Below are 21,818 nucleotides of genomic sequence, written 5' to 3'. Positions count from 1 at the left end.
CATTCTCGATGCTGAATGACATCCTAACGGAAAGAGTTCTGCACATGTATGTGTCGATCCTTCGCCGTCCACCTCCTCCAGCACGTTAGGCAACGATGTTGTCTTGTCGATGACCTCACGAAAAATGAATGTGTCTCACCACCAGAATATCGCTTAAGTATGCTTTTTGTGTGTGATTGACTCGAGAGAAGGCGTGGTTTACGATGGCAATTTGGAAGGCAAACTAGAGGGGAAGGAACTCTCTGAGCTCGGAACTTTCAGCGACTGAGCAATAATCGATTGCGGGCGCATACAATATTGGATACGGAAATATCCTACTGATGGGGAAGAATAATCTTCTGAAGCTATCCTGTTAATTGCGATTGATTGAAAAACCACAAAACCAAATGTATTTGGTCACAGTGTTACATGGATAGAAAACATTCAATTAAACTCTTTCACATGAATAAATTTTGACAATTCCCAAAGGAACTGGCAGATTATTTTCAGTAACGATTAGATATTTCCACATTTTCCTCGATACTGTAAGCCCACCAGTGGTTAATGCCAACTCGATAACCACCTGTTAATAGCACTTGATTGAAACATATTTGGTCACAGTGTAACATGGATAGAAAACATTCAATTAAACTCTTTCACATGAATATATTTTGAAAATTCCCAAAGGAACTGGCAGATTATTTTTAAGTAACGATTAGATATTTCCACATTTTCCTCGATACTGGAAGCCCACCAGTGGTTAATGCCAACTCGATAACCACCTGTTAATAGCACTTGATTGAAACATATTTGGTCACAGTGTTACATGGATAGAAAACATTCAATTAAACTCTTTCACATGAATATATTTTGAAAATTCCCAAAGGAACTGGCAGATTATTTTCCAGCAATGATTAGATCTTTCCGGAACTTTCTCGATGCTGAATGGCATCCTAACGGAAAGAGTTCTGTGCGTGTATGTGTCGATCCTTCGCCGTCCACCTCCTCCAGCACGTTAGGCAACGATGTTGTCTTGTCGATGTCCTTACGAAAAATGAATGTGTCTCACCACCAGAATATCGCTTAAGTATGCTTTTTGTGTGTGATTGAACCGAGAGAAGGTGTGGTTTACGATGGCAATTTGGAAGGCAAACTAGAGGGGAATGAACTCTCTGAGCTCGGAACTTTCGGCGACTGAGCAATAATCGTAGTAAGTAAAGTAAAAATGATGTTTTATTTACACTGGTTTATGGTTACATATTATTTACAGTTTAAGTGTTAAGCCTGAAGGGCCCGTCAGCTTTAATATATAAATTATTTTCCTATGACCAACATAGATTTTTCATTTGGAAGGTATTCTAACCATATATACATCTCTTCTCAATAGGAGATATTTAGCTTGTTTGCTTTTCAACTCTGGTACTGTTAGATTGGAAATTAGTTGTAAGTTAAGCACATCGCATATTTTTTTGTTTTCATTACACTACTGAGTAGTTTTGTTGATTTTAAATATAAATTTGATAACCTACATAAAATTTAATATCCTACTTAACCTAGTCTCATTACCTATAAAGGTTGTTGATAATAGTATGTTCAGAGTGCAAGCAGTCTTCTCGAAACTTATTTAATTTGGTGGCGAATCTACTTTCCAGTGTTTCAATCCCAGCCAGATCATGGACTTCTGATGTTCTTGTCCAGGGAGGAAGGTTGAGTATCATTCTAAGGAGTTTGTTTTGGATTCGCTGGAGCTTAAGCTGATGCGACTGGGCGCAGCTGCTCCAGATCGGCATACCATACTCAATCACCGGATAAATGATTTGTTTGTAGACAACAAGTTTGTTACTCAGACACAGAGTGGACTTTCTATTTATGAGTGGGTATAATGATCTTATCATTATACCACACTTAGTCACGATTTTATCAATATGTTGTCTGAATAACAGCTTGCTGTCTAAGGTGACACCAAGATAAGTTACCTCGTTTGACCAATCCAAGGCATTGTTTCCCAAGCTGATCCTGAGGTCATCAGGCGGAACAAGTCGTGGGGATTTACAATATGGAAATATAATGGTCTGGGTTTTAGCCGCATTCACGCGAATCTTCCAGGTGTTATAATACTCAGACAGGACATCAAGGCCCCGCTGAAGTTTTGCTGTCAGAGCACGTGTTATTCGTCCCTTATAGACAATGGCCGTATCATCTGCGAACAGTGACAACTGGCCATCGCCTGGTAAGGGAGGAATATCTGACGTATATATATTAAATAGCAAAGGACCCAGGATGCTGCCTTGGGGCACCCCTGCAATGATATTCAATTCATCTGAACAAATATTATTCAGCGAGACCCTGAATGTTCTATCTGAAAGGTAGTTCCTGATTAGTTTAATCAGGAACACTGGAAAATGTCGCTGATGCAGCTTAAAAACCAGACCATCATGCCAGACATTGTCGAATGCCTTTTCGACATCCAACAATGCCATTGCTGTTGTTTTGGCGACTGATTTGTTCCGCCTAATGGTGTTTGTTACCCTAACCAGCTGATGGATTGTCGATCTACCATTCCTGAATCCGAATTGCTCGTCAGGGAAAATATTGTTTCGGATGGCGAAAACCGTGAGCCTGGAGCTAATCAGTTTTTCAAAAACCTTGGAGAGAGCAGATAGTAAGCTGATTGGGCGATAGCTCTCAGCTGATGTTGGTATTTTCCCCGGCTTCAGGATAGGTACAACTTTAGCTGACTTCCACCGCGAGGGGAAGTAGCCAAGTTGTAAGCATCGATTAAAAATTGATGCGATATGTTGATACAACCTGGAGCTAAAGTTGAAGATGTTATCGAAGCTGGGGGCCTTCATATTTTTTGAAGTTTTTATTTTAGCTTCAACCTCCTCAGCAGTTACTCTCTGCTCGTCATCCAAAGTTATTTGAGCCCGATCTACTTCAGCCACGGCTTCCGCGACATCAGCTTCTCGGGGACTAAGCATGGTATGCCCTAGACTATGTGAGGTACAGAAATGATGGCCCAGTGCATTAGCTTTCTCTGCGGGGGTAATAAGGAGATCAGGACCAGAAGAACTGGGAATTAAGGGTGGGATTGGTTTGGGTTTGGTCTTGAGTATTTTGGATAATTTCCAGAAGGGACGGGAATAGGATGGGAGTTGACTCAATTTTTGTGAAAAAAAATTATTTTTGAGGTCCAAGATTCTGGCCTGGATCACTCTGGAAAGCTGATTCGCCATCAGCTTCTTTTCCTGGAGGTAAGTTCGCTGGAACTGCCTCCGGAAAATATTCCTTAGTCTTATAAGATATTTAGTAATATCGTCAATTTCGAGAAGACTACTTACACTCGGAACAAGTGGGATGTGCTGCTCTCGTGCTTTGCGTAATGCCTCTTCCACAATACCCAGCGAATTGTTTATGTCTTCTGGGCACTGCAAAGGATGGTTGAACCGTTCGCTGAAAGCCTGACCAGTTGGCACGATGGTAGTTCCTACGCTGCAGACTCCTAGGAATCACCTGTTCACCTAGAATTAGCACCACCGGATAATGGTCGCTGCTCAGGTCGTGCACCACCATCGGCTGCTGAATGTTCATCATGTTGGTGATGAAGATGTCAAGGATGGATGGAGCTCCGGCGGGGGAAACGTACGTTGCTTCTTCGGGGCTCAGGATGTTGTAGTGCCCACAAGGAAGATCGTTGAATATGATTCTACCGTTTATATTTCGCCGGAGGTTCCCCCAGGCTTCATGTTTGGCGTTCAAATCACCAGCCAAGACGAATTTTCCTCTGTTCCGGGTAAGCGCGATGAAATCTCTTCTAAACTGCAGACTAGAGCCATCTCTTTCATTCACTTGGCGGGGACAGTACGCTGAAATTATGTTGATTGGCCCAGTTGTTGTTGTTATTTCGATGCCGATGGCCTCAATAATTTTGAGGTTGAAACTCTTCATTGTGAGGAACCTTAAGCCTCGCCTCACTGCTATAGCGACACCGCCCCCACGTGAACTAGTGCGATCCAGCCGAATAACGGAATCATTAGGAAGGTTGAAGTCTCAGTGATGGCTGCGATATCAATTTTATTGTTTCGAAGAAACTCTGCAAGCTCCAACTGTTTTGCTGCAAGGGAGCAGGCATTCCAGGTGATGATCCTAAGGTGATGGCTGTCCATATTTGTAAGCAAAGTCCATCATCATTGTGACTTGGTCCTGTTTTGTTTTACAGGCACGTAAAAGTCGTGTGAACTCGGCGAGGAGGGCACTCATTTGTTCCGGGGTGTACAGATCATCGGACTCTGTCTTTGTTGTTTGGTTTTTGCCTGCTACTACCTGGGCAAAGCTTAGCACTCCAGGGGGGCTTCCAATCGTTCGCGATGTTGACTGGGCCGACATGTTATCCCCACGGTTTGATGGTGTGATCATGCTGCTTCTGCTCGCTGTGGGAAGCGGAAGAGGCGTCAATACTAGAATATTTCTCCGTGAATGGGAATGTGGTGGTACATCCATTCGGTGGTTCTGCGAATTTCTCATGTTGCGATTATTATTAGCAGACGCTTTCTTCCGCTTCTCAATGAACTCTGCTCGCTTTAGGCATTGGCGACTGGTTGACGGGTTATCTTCTCCGCAATGTACGCACTTAGTGGTTGCATCCTCCTTTATGCATTCATTCGTATGATGATTGCCTCCGCAAGAATTGCATCGGCTTTGAACAAAACAATTTTTGGCACCATGTCCAAAATTGAGACAATTTGTGCACTGAGTGACATCACGATGGATGGGTTTGTAACGCTCCCATTTGACGATTGTGTGGTCAATATCTTTTATTTCGTTCAGCCCAGCCAAGTTGATTGAGCCACGCTCTAGATGAATGAGGTACAGTTGGTCCCGGTAGGTAATATTTTTGTTGCGACGGTTGTTTTTATGTACGGCCAACACCTTTAAATTACACTCAACTAAGCCGTCCTGCACTTCTTTTATTTCCATGTCCGGTAATCCCCTTAGCAAAATTTAAACGGCTTGTTTGCCGCAATATCGTGAGTGAAATACTCCACTTTTTTCCTCTTGAGGTATTCCTGAACGGCATTGTAATGTTTCACTCCCGGTACCATAATTTTATAACCGTCGGTGCACATACTATACTTCGCTTGCAGACCCTTGGAAATGAGCAGCTTCATTTCTTCTCGGAATTTATCCGGGAAGCCTTTAGTGTAAAATGGAGGCATTTTCTCCTTTTTCGTAGTACTACCGCTATCTTCCACTGGAAGCGCTGCAAACTTGTTGTTTGAAAGCAATTTTAGTACTCCTTCAGCCGGCTCATCGCCCAATTCCGCTTGAGAACGGGTCCGCTTCGCAGCATTTGGTTGCTCTTTACTAGAGCGTGGTTTCCCCATATCGTGGGTAAATGCACTTGCCGGAAGCAACGTACGAAAAAGAACACGACGAAGTACGAACTAACGGTAATAAGTTTGTAAAAATTACGAGCTCTCCAAAATGCGACCGATCAGCACGAGAGAAGATCAACGAATGATAAATGTGTCTCACCACCAGAATATCGCTTAAGTATGCTTTTTGTGTGTGATTGAATCGAGAGAAGGTGTGGTTTACAATGGCAATTTGGAAGGCAAACTAGAGGGGAATGAACTCTCTGAGCTCGGAACTTTCGGCGACTGAGCAATAATCGATTGCGGGCGCATACAATATTGGATACGGAAATATCCTACTGATGGGGAAGAATAATCTTCTGAAGCTATCCTGTTAATTGCGATTGATTGAAAAATCACAAAACCAAATGTATTTGGTCACAGTGTTACATGGATAGAAAACATTCAATTAAACTCTTTCACATGAATATATTTTGAAAATTCCCAAAGGAACTGGCAGATTATTTTCAGTAACGATTAGATATTTCCACATTTTCCTCGATACTGGAAGCCCACCAGTGGTTAATGCCAACTCGATAACCACCTGTTAATAGCACTTGATTGAAACATATTTGGTCACAGTGTAACATGGATAGAAAACATTCAATTAAACTCTTTCACATGAATATATTTTGAAAATTCCCAGAGGAACTGGCAGATTATTTTCAGTAACGATTAGTTATTTCCACATTTTCCTCGATACTGGAAGCCCACCAGTGGTTAATGCCAACTCGATAACTACCTGTTAATAGCACTTGATTGAAACATATTTGGTCACAGTGTTACATGGATAGAAAACATTCAGTTAAACTCTTTCACATGAATATATTTTGAAAATTCCCAGAGGAACTGGCAGATTATTTTCAGTAACAATAAGATATTTCCACATTTTCCTCGATACTGGAAGCCCACCAGTGGTTAATGCCAACTCGATAACCACCTGTTAATAGCACTTGGTTGAAACATATTTGGTCACAGTGTAACATGGATAGAAAACATTCAATTAAACTCTTTCACATGAATATATTTTGAATATTCCCAAAGGAACTGGCAGATTATTTTCCAGCAATGATTAGATCTTTCCGGAACATTCTCGATGCTGAATGACATCCTAACGGAAAGAGTTCTGCGCATGTATGTGTCGATCCTTCGCCGTCCACCTCCTCCAGCACGTTAGGCAACGATGTTGTCTTGTCGATGACCTCACGAAAAATGAATGTGTCTCACCACCAGAATATCGCTTAAGTATGCTTTTTGTGTGTGATTGACTCGAGAGAAGGCGTGGTTTACGATGGCAATTTGGAAGGCAAACTAGAGGGGAAGGAACTCTCTGAGCTCGGAACTTTCAGCGACTGAGCAATAATCGATTGCGGGCGCATACAATATTGGATACGGAAATATCCTACTGATGGGGAAGAATAATCTTCTGAAGCTATCCTGTTAATTGCGATTGATTGAAAAACCACAAAACCAAATGTATTTGGTCACAGTGTTACATGGATAGAAAACATTCAATTAAACTCTTTCACATGAATAAATTTTGACAATTCCCAAAGGAACTGGCAGATTATTTTCAGTAACGATTAGATATTTCCACATTTTCCTCGATACTGTAAGCCCACCAGTGGTTAATGCCAACTCGATAACCACCTGTTAATAGCACTTGATTGAAACATATTTGGTCACAGTGTAACATGGATAGAAAACATTCAATTAAACTCTTTCACATGAATATATTTTGAAAATTCCCAAAGGAACTGGCAGATTATTTTTAAGTAACGATTAGATATTTCCACATTTTCCTCGATACTGGAAGCCCACCAGTGGTTAATGCCAACTCGATAACCACCTGTTAATAGCACTTGATTGAAACATATTTGGTCACAGTGTTACATGGATAGAAAACATTCAATTAAACTCTTTCACATGAATATATTTTGAAAATTCCCAAAGGAACTGGCAGATTATTTTCCAGCAATGATTAGATCTTTCCGGAACTTTCTCGATGCTGAATGGCATCCTAACGGAAAGAGTTCTGTGCGTGTATGTGTCGATCCTTCGCCGTCCACCTCCTCCAGCACGTTAGGCAACGATGTTGTCTTGTCGATGTCCTTACGAAAAATGAATGTGTCTCACCACCAGAATATCGCTTAAGTATGCTTTTTGTGTGTGATTGAACCGAGAGAAGGTGTGGTTTACGATGGCAATTTGGAAGGCAAACTAGAGGGGAATGAACTCTCTGAGCTCGGAACTTTCGGCGACTGAGCAATAATCGTAGTAAGTAAAGTAAAAATGATGTTTTATTTACACTGGTTTATGGTTACATATTATTTACAGTTTAAGTGTTAAGCCTGAAGGGCCCGTCAGCTTTAATATATAAATTATTTTCCTATGACCAACATAGATTTTTCATTTGGAAGGTATTCTAACCATATATACATCTCTTCTCAATAGGAGATATAGAGCTAATTTAATGAAAAGAAAATTTGATATCCTACCTAACTAATCCTAACTTAAACTAAACTATACTGAACTAAGTTGCCAGATCATTGATGATGCGATGATCAGATCTTTGGCGAGGTTCTCTGAACCTAGCCAGAATTATTATTTTTCTCTCAACCAACATTTGAAGACCAGCCAGACGATGGATCTCAGTGTTTCTAGTTCTTGGAGGACTGTCAAGTATCATCCTAAGTAGTTTATTCTGGACAATTTGCAATTTAGTATGATGTATTTTTGCGCATGACTCCCAAACCGGCAAAGCGTATTCTATCAACGGAAGTATTATTTGCTTGTGTATAGCAAGCTTGTTTTTGATGGACAATGACGATCTCCTATTGATCAGTGGATATAAAACTTTCTTGAGGATATTACATTTATTAATTATTTTGTCCACATGGGGACGGGATAGTAAATTGGCATCGATTGTGAGACCCAGGTAAACCACTTCCCTCGACCATTCAATAGGAGTGTTATTGAGGCTGACATACACATCATTAGGCGGAACAAGCTTATGTGATCTAGAGTGTGGGAACAGAATGGCCTGTGTCTTAGCCGCATTGATACAAATTTTCCAGCTACTGAAATAGCCGGACAAAACATCGAGGCCCTCCTGCAGTCTTCTCGTTAGAGCACGGATCACTCGACCCTTATAGATGATGGCAGTGTCATCGGCGAATAAAGACAGAATACCACCACCTGGAAGGGGAGGAACATCTGATGTGAAGATGTTAAACAGGATAGGTCCTAGAACGCTACTCTGAGGAACCCCCGCATCTACTCTGAACGTATCAGAATAAGAAGTCCCCAGAAAGACCCTGAAAGATCTGCCCGCTAAATAGCTACTGACGATCTTCACAAGGAAGATCGGAAAGTTGTATCTATGAAGCTTGGACACAAGGCCATCATGCCAGACATTGTCGAACGCCTTCTCGACGTCCAACAATGCCATCGCGGATGTTTTTGAAATGCTCTTGTTCCGCCTAATGATGTTAGTTACCCGTGCAAGCTGATGTACAGATGAGTGACCTTTTCTGAATCCAAATTGTTCCTGAAGGATGACATCATTTTGGTTTGAGAACTCCAGTAAACGACTGACAATCATCTTTTCGAATATTTTCGAGATGGAGGATAACAGACTGATTGGGCGATAGCTTTTGGCATTGGTGGGATCTTTGCCATGCTTGAGAATTGGAATAACTTTAGCTGACTTCCATTGAGAAGGGAAGTAGCCAAGCTCCAAGCACTTATTGAAGACTGTTGTCAGGTGATTAAAGAAGTCAACACTCAAGTTTTTCAACTCCAGATTGACCACTCCATCGATTCCAGCAGCCTTCATGTTTTTGGTGGATTTTATGGCCGCTATCACCTCATCAGCTGATATTTTTGAATCCTCTGATAATACTATTGGTTGTTCTGCAATCCTAGCTATGTCCTCTACTACTACAGGCTCGTGTGGACTGATCATGGTGCGACCAAGATTGTGAGAGTTCACGGAGTGCTGACCTATGGCATTAGCCTTTTCAACTGGAGTAATGAGTAGGAAAGAATTCGAATTCTGATTAGGAGAGGAAAGTAGAGGGATGGGTCTCGGCTTATTTTTTAAAATTTTTGCTAGTTTCCAGAAAGGCTTTGCATAGTCTGGAAGCGAGCGGAGATGATTTGAAAATCTTCTATTTCTGAGATCCATCATTCTGGCATGGATAATCTTTTTGAGACGATTACAACTTGTCTTCAAATGAGGGTGGCCCGTACGCTGGTACTGTCTTCTAATTGTATTACGGAGCCTGATAAGCTCTTTGGTTGTACTGTCTAGGTTCAGAGAATTACTCACCAGTTGAGGTGTTGGTACATATTGGTCACGAGACCGGGTTATCGCATCATCAATCCGTTGCAGACACTGATCGATGTCATCTATTGTCTCCGGCATGGCAGCATAATTAACGAAGGAGTCGACACACTGTTGAAACCTTGCCCAGTCGACACGGTGGTAGTTGCGTCGGTAAAACTGGGTTCTATTAACAGAAGAACCCACTTCGACCACCACAGGATAGTGGTCAGAACTGAGCTCCTGATAAACGACAGGATCAGAGATGTTCATCATGTTGGTAATGAAAATATCGATGATAGCGTGAACACCAGACCTAGTATTTAACCTGGTGGGTGTATCTGGGCTCAGGATCGTATAGAGACCTTCCTCAAGTCCTTGCTGGATAATGGAACCGTTGACGTTACGCCGGAAGTTGCCCCAGGCCTGGTGCTTTGCGTTGAGATCGCCAGCAACGATGTACTGACCTCGTCGCCTAGTCAGTTTGATGATGTCTTGATGAAAAGCTTCAGCCGACCCGTCGCTAAGAGTGGAATGTTTGGAGCAGTAGGCTGCTATGATGGTGATTGGGCCGGCGGTAGAATCCACTTCGACACCGATGGCCTCGATCATCTTGAGCTGAAAGCTTGGTAGCAGGCGACATCCAATATTGCCTCGCAGGGCGATAGCCACTCCACCACCTCCAGAATGGATCCGATCAAGTCGTACGAGGCGAAAATCGGGGATGTAAATATTCAGGTCTGGCTTGAGATGCGTCTCCGTGATGATGGCAATGTCAATTTTCTTCTCATTAAGGAAATCAGTAAGTTCAATATTTTTGTTCCTTACAGAACAAGCATTCCAATTTAGGATCTTGAGAGTGTCTTCAGGGTCTATATTTGTTCATGAAATTTAGCAGCACTCTAGTTGCAGCATCAATTTGATCTTCCTTGGAACGGCAAATGCGCAGCTCTCTGTACATATCCCGGACGAACACCATCAATTGGTCAGGTGTAAATAGGGAGTCATCATTCGACGGAAGGACTGAGGTGGCGTTGGTACTTGGGGAACCCCAGGATGAAGTTGGATTTAACTGCACTGGCTGGACAGCGGCTGCGAGTCGTGATTGAACGGATGTGGATCGTTGAGGAATATCCTGTCCATGATTCAGAGGGAGTGGCATCAGATTTGGTACATTGTGTCGGAGAGGAGGATAATTCTCGATTGTCATCGAGGGAGGCTATCGTCTCGCACGCCTGTGATGGTTTTTTGTGGACGCTTGTTTGCGAATATTGATTAATTCTTCTCTCTTAGGGCAGGCACGGTTGTTTCCTTCATGTTCGGCACCGCAATTAGCGCATTTTGGCTCAGCATTTGCTTCCATCCGATCACATTTTGATGTTTCGTGAGAACCAGCACATTTTCCACAACGTGATTTCATGTGACAGTTCCTAGAGCCATGGCCGAAGGATAAACAATTTTCACATTGTGTCACATCGCGTTTCTTCGGACGGTAATGCTCTCAATCAACAATAACGTTGAAAAGCGATTTAATTTTTCGGAGACCAGTCATGTTAATAGAACTTTTCTCTAAGTGTGCCAAGTAGAGCAAATCTCTATAATTTTTGCCTTCAGCACGTTTCATGGGAAAAACTTTTAACGGATTGAGCTTAACTTTTTTCAGCTCGCTGATGATTTCCTCTGAAGAACATTCCGGAAGGCCACGAATTACCACCTTCAGTGGCTTGTTCCCTGGAGCATCATAGGTGAAATATTCATACTTTTTAGTTTGAAGATATTTTGCCGTTGTATCGAAGTCTGGAACAGTAGAACAAATGATTTTCGTGCCTATACTGCACAGTTTGAATAATGGATGAATTTGCTTCTCAGCAAGCTCATTCCGGAGCGTTGCAATTTCCTTCGTGGTAGTAAAGAGCGGTGGAACTTTCACTTTTCTCGGTATCGACGACTCGCTGGCAATTGGAACCGACAGTTCAGCAAAATGGTTACTCGCTAGAAGTCTAGAATTGGGATCCTGTGAATCGGCATCATCACTTCGCGGTCTTTTTGAGCCGCTGGCCCGTTGTTTTGATGCACTAGTCTCTGCATGCCGGTCTGCAGATGCATTCGCCTTTTTGTTACGAGTCATCGCAACAGTTGTCACTGATGGTGGCTTTACTGCTAGCCTCTTCAACTCAGTTTTGATGCTAGCCACCTTAAGTAGATGGCCTAGCGCCGGAGAAATATGAGACGGAACCGAAATCACGGGGGAAAAACACAGTGCAATTTGCACAACTTATAAAACAAACGAAACGCGATTGAAAATCGAACAAGTTTAAACACGTCTGGCTCACACGAGTGGCAGACGGAGAATGAGAGCAATAATCGATTGCGGGCGCATACAATATTGGATACGGAAATATCCTACTGATGGGGAAGAATAATCTTCTGAAGCTATCCTGTTAATTGCGATTGATTGAAAAACCACAAAACCAAATGTATTTGGTCACAGTGTTACATGGATAGAAAACATTCAATTAAACTCTTTCACATGAATATATTTTGAAAATTCCCAAAGGAACTGGCAGATTATTTTCAGTAACGATTAGATATTTCCACATTTTCCTCGATACTGGAAGCCCACCAGTGGTTAATGCCAACTCGATAACCACCTGTTAATAGCACTTGATTGAAACATATTTGGTCACAGTGTTACATGGATAGAAAACATTCAATTAAACTCTTTCACATGAATATATTTTGAAAATTCCCAAAGGAACTGGCAGATTATTTTCAGTAACGATTAGATATTTCCACATTTTCCTCGATACTGGAAGCCCACCAGTGGTTAATGCCAACTCGAAAACCATCTGTTAATAGCACTTGATTGAAACATATTTGGTCACAGTGTAACATGGATAGAAAACATTCAATTAAACTCTTTCACATGAATATATTTTGAAAATTCCCAAAGGAACTGGCAGATTATTTTCAGTAACGATTAGTTATTTCCACATTTTCCTCGATACTGGAAGCCCACCAGTGGTTAATGCCAACTCGATAACCACCTGTTAATAGCACTTGATTGAAACATATTTGGTCACAGTGTTACATGGATAGAAAACATTCAATTAAACTCTTTCACATGAATATATTTTGACAATTCCCAAAGGAACTGGCAGATTATTTTCAGTAACGATTAGATATTTCCACATTTTCCTCAATACTGGAAGCCCACCAGTGGTTAATGCCAACTCGATAACCACCTGTTAATAGCACTTGATTGAAACATATTTGGTCACAGTGTAACATGGATAGAAAACATTCAATTAAACTCTTTCACATGAATATATTTTGAAAATTCCCAAAGGAACTGGCAGATTATTTTAAGTAACGATTAGATATTTCCACATTTTCCTCGATACTGGAAGCCCACCAGTGGTTAATGCCAACTCGATAACCACCTGTTAATAGCACTTGATTGAAACATATTTGGTCACAGTGTTACATGGATAGAAAACATTCAATTAAACTCTTTCACATGAATATATTTTGAAAATTCCCAAAGGAACTGGCAGATTATTTTCCAGCAATGATTAGATCTTTCCGGAACTTTCTCGATGCTGAATGGCATCCTAACGGAAAGAGTTCTGCGCGTGTATGTGTCGATCCTTCGCCGTCCACCTCCTCCAGCACGTTAGGCAACGATGTTGCCTTGTCGATGTCCTCACGAAAAATGAATGTGTCTCACCACCAGAATATCGCTTAAGTATGCTTTTTGTGTGTGATTGAACCGAGAGAAGGTGTGGTTTACGATGGCAATTTGGAAGGCAAACTAGAGGGGAATGAACTCTCTGAGCTCGGAACTTTCGGCGACTGAGCAATAATCGATTGCGGGCGCATACTATATTGGATACGGAAATATCCTACTGATGGGGAAGAATAATCTTCTGAAGCTATCCTGTTAATTGCGATTGATTGAAAAACCACAAAACCAAATGTATTTGGTCACAGTGTTACATGGATAGAAAACATTCAATTAAACTCTTTCACATGAATATATTTTGAAAATTCCCAAAGGAACTGGCAGATTATTTTCAGTAACGATTAGATATTTCCACATTTTCCTCGATACTGGAAGCCCACCATTGGTTAATGCCAACTCGATAACCACCTGTTAATAGCACTTGATTGAAACATATTTGATCACAGTGTAACATGGATAGAAAACATTCAATTAAACTCTTTCACATGAATATATTTGGAAAATTCCCAGAGGAACTGGCAGATTATTCTCAGTAACGATTAGATATTTCCACATTTTCCTCGATACTGGAAGCCCACCAGTGGTTAATGCCAACTCGATAACCACCTGTTAATAGCCGCGCGTGTATGTGTGTGTAGCGATGTCTTCCCAGGGAACCGTTTGTGGCATCACTCTCCTCCTGATAGATTCCCTTCTGGCATAGGGTGCACAAACAGGCTCTTGGTGACACCGTTCATCCGCGCTTTCATGATAAATAAAGAGCTTCACCGCAACAGCGACAACATGCTCCAATCGCTGTTCAATTAGAACTGAGTGGATTTCCGAGCGCCGCTCGCTTATATACCGATTGGTGATTTCAATAGCCTGTTTTGAAAGCAATTTTAAGACTATTGAAACAAGTTTTTGGATCAAAAAGTAACAAGTATATAACGCGTAGACATTTTATCTTTCGAATGAATTGTTTATCATACCATTTCGTTCAGTTGTTTAGGAGCTATTAACGCTCAAAATCTCGGTCTCCGGCGTAACGCTTTCGTTTTCGAAACTTTGATTTTACACCCCGGTATAGAAATGAAAGACGTAGTCCTACGTCAAAAAAAACAAAATCTTTTTCCGCAAGCCACTTTCGGAACGATTATTCCATTTACTGATTCACATGTAATTCGAACTCATTGGCATCCGAAGTTGAACCAGATTTTCCTTGGGTGTGGAAATGGAATTATCTGCGGATTGTGCGATGAGAAGCGAAGTATGAGAGAAGCCAAGCTTTGCGTGGATCGTACCTATCGCCGGAAAAGATGCGGAAGTGATTGGAGCCGCCCAAGTCATTACTCCCCACGCGTTTTCGATGTTCCGTCAGGAGAAGTCTCGCTCTCATCGGAAGAAGATGGAGAAGGATCGTTTGGTTCTTGTTAAATCCAAATGCCCAATTTTTTTCCACTAGAGATGGGCAAACTGTTCACGAACGGTACGAAAGAACTAGTTCGCCGAAAAGAGTGGCGGTCGTTCTTTTTCAAAGAACGGTAGGTCTCCCACGAACTGATTCCGAAAGAACGGTTTGCGAGTGAACTGTTTGAGAGCGAACCGATTGAGAGTGAACTGTTTGTGAACGAACTAGTTAAGAACGAACTGTTTGCGAGTGAACTGTATGGGAAAGAACTGATTGAGAGTCAACTGTTTGTGAACGAACTGTTTGAGAACGAAGTGTTTCATGAATTCGGTTAACATAAAATCTCATAGTGAGGGCAAGTTAAGAAAAAAGTTTTTTCGTTCCTTTCAATCCATTGTTTGGCCTATTGCGTTTACGTGTTATGGTGATTGTTTGTAGGATTGATTGTTAGTCAAAATCTCTGCTGAATTTTTTCTCTGAATGAAATATGATCTTACATGGAACCTGTGTGTTGTCCAAACAGAAAATATGAAGAATTGCACAAATTTTATTCGCATCAAATTATTACATATACTTTTGTCGGCCGATAAACATATGTTCACATACAGTTTGCGACTTTTAAAAAAGAAGCACCTTATCTTTCCCCACTAAATTTCAAAAATACAAATCCCACACGTACACTATATATAGCTGTCTATTGATGTTGAGTTCCAGCTAACATTCTATGTTGTTCTTAATTCCACTGAACGCAAGAGCTAAAGAACGGCTCAAAAGAACTGATTCACTTAGATGATCGGTTAGTGACTGAACCGTTCATCAAAGTGAACTGTTTTGCCCATCTCTATTTTCCTCTACCAGTTAACGAAGGGGGCGTGTCGCCAGTTCCAAAGGTACCTTAACGTCGTATGTAATTAGGAATCTTGGTCTGAACAAGAGATGATGATCAAGATCCTCGTGAGGCACTTCTCAAATATGCTAAGGATGTAGAAGAAAATCCTTATTGGATTGTTCCAGTCTACTCTAAAATGCAACCTCAGGAAATATCTGTCTATGAAGATGAGCCGAAGAGTAAAAAAGCGAAGAAACAATAGAAGAAATAAAAAATATTAACGCTTACATCTATCAAATAGTCAATTTTATTATAATAATCTTTAAAGATAGCATGCTGTAAATGGAAACAGTTGCTAGCAATCTTCCATATGTTGGCTCCGGCTTGCAAAGCTTGCATTAACGTTTTCGTTCCGGTCTTGGCGATCGTACCAGGGTTATTGACCAGATCGGTTTTGGTCATTCCGATACAAGTATCGATGTTAGTCAGAGTTCCAGCTTCCTTGTTAAAAATGAGCTTGATAAACAGCTCCTTGTCGCTGTCCAATTTTAAGGGTTCGATGAGCGATTTATAACGAATTTTGCCGAGAGCATACGAAGAGTTGGTGATCAATTCACGCAAGAATATTTCTTTGTTCGGGTAGAACGTGTTGATGATAAGCGACATCCGAAAAATGATAGTAAAACTATATAATAAAATCAAACGAAATTACGCAATACTTTACATTTTCAAATGTATTTCGTATTTCACATCGCAAATAATCAATATTGAGAATAGAAAATATAGGGGAAAAGGGGGGAATTTGGACCATCTAAGCAAATCGCCTAATATTTCCAAAACCAATACGATCTAAATAAAAAATGTCCATTGTATACTAAACTATACTTGTTTTCTCTCAATCAATAATATTTAATCATTATATCAAGCTTTAAACTACCAAATATATCATAAAATAAAAGAGATGATTTGGACATTAAAATTTGATGCAGGGTGATTTGGACCATCTGTGGGGTGATTTGGTCCAGTGTGTGTTTCATCGAAAAAAAAACATACTTATGTTTATGTAAAATGTTTTGGAATAATGTTACAATCAGTAACAGTGTTCTGGGTTCGATACCAGGTGTATTCCAGACCAGAAAAACTGGATTGAGACCATCTCGAAATCTGCATGGATTTTTTCACTGTTGTTCGAGCATTTTTAAACACTTTCGATGCTTGGCCAAAGAAAAACCGTTCTTGATGGCCTGCGTTGCTTTTTCAAGCTCCTCCTTCTTCCAAAGTTGTCTGCCCATATTTTTTGTAATTTACCGGCATCTGGAACCAATTAGATCAAAGAAAAACCTCAAATCTGTAGGACCAATTCACCCCACAAAAACTTGTCCCCACACAACATGCAACATGTAAACACAACATGCAAAAATTAAAATGCAATTAGTTTCATTAATTGTTATCAAACTTACAGTTTCGCTGCATCAAATTGTTGCTCTTCTGTAGGCGAACAGAACTTTATTGCATAATACACGAAAAGTTTGTTTAATCAGCGGGAAAAACCTTAAAACCACGAGAACGAGAGTGTTACATTGGAGAAACAGGATTTTGAGCAATAAACCCTCTTCGCCGGATGAAAAAAAATGGTATGATAACCGCTTCATTCAAAAGATAAAATGTCTACGCGTTATATGTGTGTTACTTATTGATCCAAAAACTTGTTTCAACAGCTCAAAAATTGTTTTGAAAGCTAGCTATTGAAATCACAAAAATCTGTATATAAGTAGGTGCCAGCTCCACTCAATTATAATCGTACAGCGGTTAGATCATTTTGGAACAGTTACTGCTGCAAAAAACAAAAACAAACTTGCTGCTGTGAAGAAGGCGACCAGCAAGAAGAAAGCTGCTGCTACTGCTGGTGTGGCTGCCCGAAAGCAAAATACTGCGGTCAAATATATTTTTTTTGTAATTTCTTCGATCAAGTGCGATCAACGTAAGATTACATCTTTCGAGCACTTATTAGGAGTACAATGAATCTTGAGAAAGACAATTCATTCCTGCTCGACACTCGCACAAAAAATGTTCACTCATTGCGGATTTTCCAATTAACGCGGGGGTCGCATAAACAAACCGGAGCAATATCACATCTCTCTCCCAGCTCACATTTCTTCTTCATGCTCTCTCAGAGTATATGACGGTAATCAGTACTTGCGATGGAACTTAGTGCTTATGAAGGAAATTAGTGCCGCACCTTATCACAATTCTTACGTGGATGGTGATGGTGGTAGGTGATGGGTAACGGGGAGCCCACCGGGCGGTACAACGAAACGGGGTTTTTACGGGCAGCGATTCGTGAATGTCTTTCCCTGTCTTCTTAGCTCTGGACGGACCAACTGTGGTACCACACATGCATCGGCAGTAGAGTGTACAAATCACAAGGGAATCTAATAGCAGCGGCAGATGACCTCATTCGTGAGGAAAATCGAACTATGGTTACTAGTAATCAACGAAATTGCAGGAAAAAAAATCCGGGTTTTTTACTTCCGTTTTACATTAAGATAGTCCCATTTGATATCTATCATTAGGTAACATGGTTTGTTTTACGCGGATTTTCCAATCGACGCGGTTTTTTACGCAGATTTTCCAATTAACGCGGTAACATATCCAAAATCCAGGAAGGCCTAATTTAAATAAATTACTTGGGCCAGATTTTCCCAAGTAACCGATGGTACGAAAAATCATGTTTCCCCTTTTTTTCTCAAAAATTCATAACATTTGAAATACTGGACTGGTTCAGATGATCAATATATCAATTTGAAGCCAATTGGTTTTTTTAATACCACGCTTGCGTTAAAATTGGATTCTAGTTGCATAGATGTACTCACATAGGAATATTAAAAGAAAACATGTTAACTTAAAAAATCGTAACTATATGAAAAACAACTACAACCAATACTTACGAAAACTAAATTCTATTTTCTCCCAAGTATTGCTTTTTTTATATTTCTAAACAAGAATAACTCATTGGCACCCGTCGAGAAGTGTACCGATTAGGAATGGCTGGCCTCCAACTTGACTCGCAACCCGTAACGGCCATCATCCCAGGGTTTCTCACCTGTCAACACGTGAACCGATTAGGATGCGCCCTCCAACTTGACGCGCGCCCCGTCACAGTCATCCTCGCAGTATTTCTCTTCCCATCGGAGCGCCGATTAGGTGGTGTCCTTTAACATAACGCGCACCCCGTCATAACTATTCTCGTGATGCACCATCCGTCACAACAGCTGTCACCGTTGATCACCTTTCACAGCCAGGCGTTTTTAGCGCGTTTTTTTTATTCCCAAAGAAGCGCCGATTAGGTAGTACCCTTCAACATGACGCGCACTCCGTCACAGCTACCATTGTGGGGTATAGTTTAACCCTACCGTTACGATCGTCGTCTATAGACGACATCCGCGCGACGTCCTGTGTGTACGAGTGTCGTCTACAGACGACATTCGCGCGAAGAGCTGTGTGTACGAGGGTACGAGGACGACTCTTCGATCACACCAGCGCGATGTGCATACTTTTCGGCGCAGTGCTCCGTACAGGGGTAGCACTTCGACGGAGCACACTGCCGTAATAAAAGGGTTAAATACGCAACGATCATCGCAGTGATCCAACCAGTATCCGTTTACCTGTCGAGACGTGAACCGACTAGGAAGCGCCCTCCAACTTGACGATCGCCCCGTCACAGGCAACCAGGGATTTCTCTTCCCATCGGAGCGCCGATTAGGTGGTGTCCTTTAACATAAAACGCACCCGTCATAACTATTCTCGTGATGCTCCATCCGTCACAACAGCTGTCACCGTTGATCACCTTTCCAGCCAGGCGTTTTTAGCGCGTTGGTCGTCCCTCCACTTTCGCCGCAGCTCCGACATGATTTGTGTGATCGCACTGTTCACGGCATTCCAGATACTCTCGTCGCGACACATCTCTTTTACAATATTCCCGACATGAAGTACAGGCAGCCCCTCTCGCCTTGCAGTGAATCTGGGACAGACAAAAACGACGTGCTCCGATGCTTACTCCCTATCTCCACACCGGTCAGAGGGGTGACACTGCGTGCCCGTACCGATGTAAATATGGCATGAAGCAGCCATGTCCAGACAGGAACTGCTTCAAGTGAAAATTAACATCACCGTGCTTTCTGTTCAACCAGGTCAATAGTACTGATATTAGTATGTGCATCCATATGCCGTTTTCTGCCGTATACCATTCCTGCTGCCATTTGTCCATCGACTTCGCTCTCATCGATTTCCGGATACCTCTGGTTACCCTGTGTTTGTAGCACTGGCTGTCTTCCGCTAAAGTGATGGAGATGGGAATTATCCCGGCGATTACATACACAGCTTCTGTCGAAATGGTCATATAAGCGCAGCCTTAGTACATCGTCGTCTGTCTGTCAGTATCTGTCTGTGTTGTATACCAGGATCCGATTCTGGAAGTAACTCCTCAGCATACTGTACAGGTAACCAGGGACCTTCAATATGGGTAACGCCGCGGCGATAGATAGCCTTCCAGTTGGAACTATTGAAGGCGTTTTTCACTTCGATCAAATTCACCACGAAGTAAAAATCACCTCTTCGTTTTTGTTTAACCCTTTCAATACGGAAGTCTGCTCCGCCGGAGTGCTACCGCTGTACGGAGCATTGCGCCGAAAAGTATGCACATCGCACTTGTACGATCGATGTGCAGTATCACTTTCGTGTCGCCTAAAGATCGTACACACAGCTCATCGCGCGGATGTCGTCTATAGACGACACTCGTACACACATGTCGTCGCGCGGATGTCGTCTATAGACGACGCTCGTAGCTAAAGGGTTAAGCGAGATCTGAGCTTTCTCGATAACTATTCGAATGGCGTCCACTGTCGGCTCTCCTTTTCGGAACCCGAACTGCATTCTGGTCAATCCGTGATCACACTCCGTTCATTTCACCAATCTGTTGAGAATAACCCTCTCCAAAAGCTTTCCTAAAGTATCCAGCAAACAAATCGGCCTATACGATGCTGGATCTCCAGGTAGCTTTCCTGGTTTCAGAAGCAGCACCAACTTTTGAATCTTTTATTTCGCAGGGAAGATACCGTCGTCCAGGCATTTCTGCAGCACCATCCTGAACATGTAGGGAAAAGCAAAGTTCGCCGATTTCAAGGCCATTTTGGGGATTCCGTCGGAGCTGGATGCTTTTTTCACCTTCGATAGTTTTGCCATCGCGATCAGTTCTTCGTTGATGACTTTGCGTTCTCGGCTTCATCATCACCGTACGATGCTCCACCCCAAAGATTTGCGTCGATGTCTCGACACAGCTCCCTATAACAGTTTGATTTGCTCCTACGTGTCTCCGCTTTCAAGTCGGCTCTGATCGCTCGGAACAACGCGCGGTGCTCTTCTCTTCCTACATCGGTTCGTGCCCTCTGAACTCTTCTTCTGGCTCGTAGACAGTGCGGGGGATGCTGAGTGTTTCGTTCCACTAGGCTGGACGGCGTTGATTCGTCGGGTTCAGTCTTCTCGGCATGTGTCGTATGCCCTCACCAATATTCCTATCAGCTCGTCGACACTCAGACTAGGAGTTCTGCTGTCTATGCGTAATGCTTCGACGAAAAGATCGTTGTCAAAAACCTTTGCCCTTCACTTCCGCTCACAGGTTCCATTACTGCGAACTTTTTGTACACCGGACATTTAAAGCTACCTGTGACGTGGTCGTTTCCGACCTCCTCATTACACAGCATACACCTCGGTTGCTTTATGCAGTCTCTAGCAACGACTCTCCTCGCCGCATTTCCTGCACATTTTGGATCTGTAAGGATCATCGCAGTTTTGAAACCGCATACATTGAAAGCATCTCTCCATTTACTTGGTCACATGAGGGGTAGCTTTCAACGGGCACACGAATTCATTCGCAGCTTCTCTCGAGAGTCGTATCGAAGCCGTTTGTGTTCCATCGTACGCTTTTCTCAACCGGACTGTCATCGGCACACTACCAAGGTCCCATTGTGACTGCAACGCACTTTTCAGTTCCTCCACAGTCGTGATCTCGTCCAGATACCGATACTCGATGATTGACTCCTAGGAAAGACTTCTCAGTTTCGCCTACTCGCCTAACG

At 42.1% G+C, this 21,818-nt stretch overlaps 1 protein-coding gene and 1 long non-coding RNA gene across 14 annotated transcripts in view; both read left to right on the top strand.

Annotated features, from left to right (window-relative positions):
* Positions 1 to 21,818, top strand: part of LOC129761766 (syntaxin-binding protein 5) — a 722,498-nt gene that overhangs the window by 545,787 nt on the left and 154,893 nt on the right. The window lies entirely within an intron of this gene.
* On the top strand, positions 1,145 to 4,924 carry LOC129761769 (uncharacterized). The gene is made up of 3 exons (XR_008740466.1): positions 1,145 to 1,189; positions 1,250 to 1,332; positions 3,384 to 4,924. It is a non-coding gene; the product is annotated as an uncharacterized LOC129761769 (long non-coding RNA).

The sequence above is a fragment of the Toxorhynchites rutilus genome, chromosome 1, assembly GCF_029784135.1.
Source record: "Toxorhynchites rutilus septentrionalis strain SRP chromosome 1, ASM2978413v1, whole genome shotgun sequence".
Taxonomy (NCBI): domain Eukaryota; kingdom Metazoa; phylum Arthropoda; class Insecta; order Diptera; family Culicidae; genus Toxorhynchites; species Toxorhynchites rutilus.
Note: the sequence above shows the minus strand (reverse complement) of the source record. Positions and strands in the feature narration are given on the sequence as shown.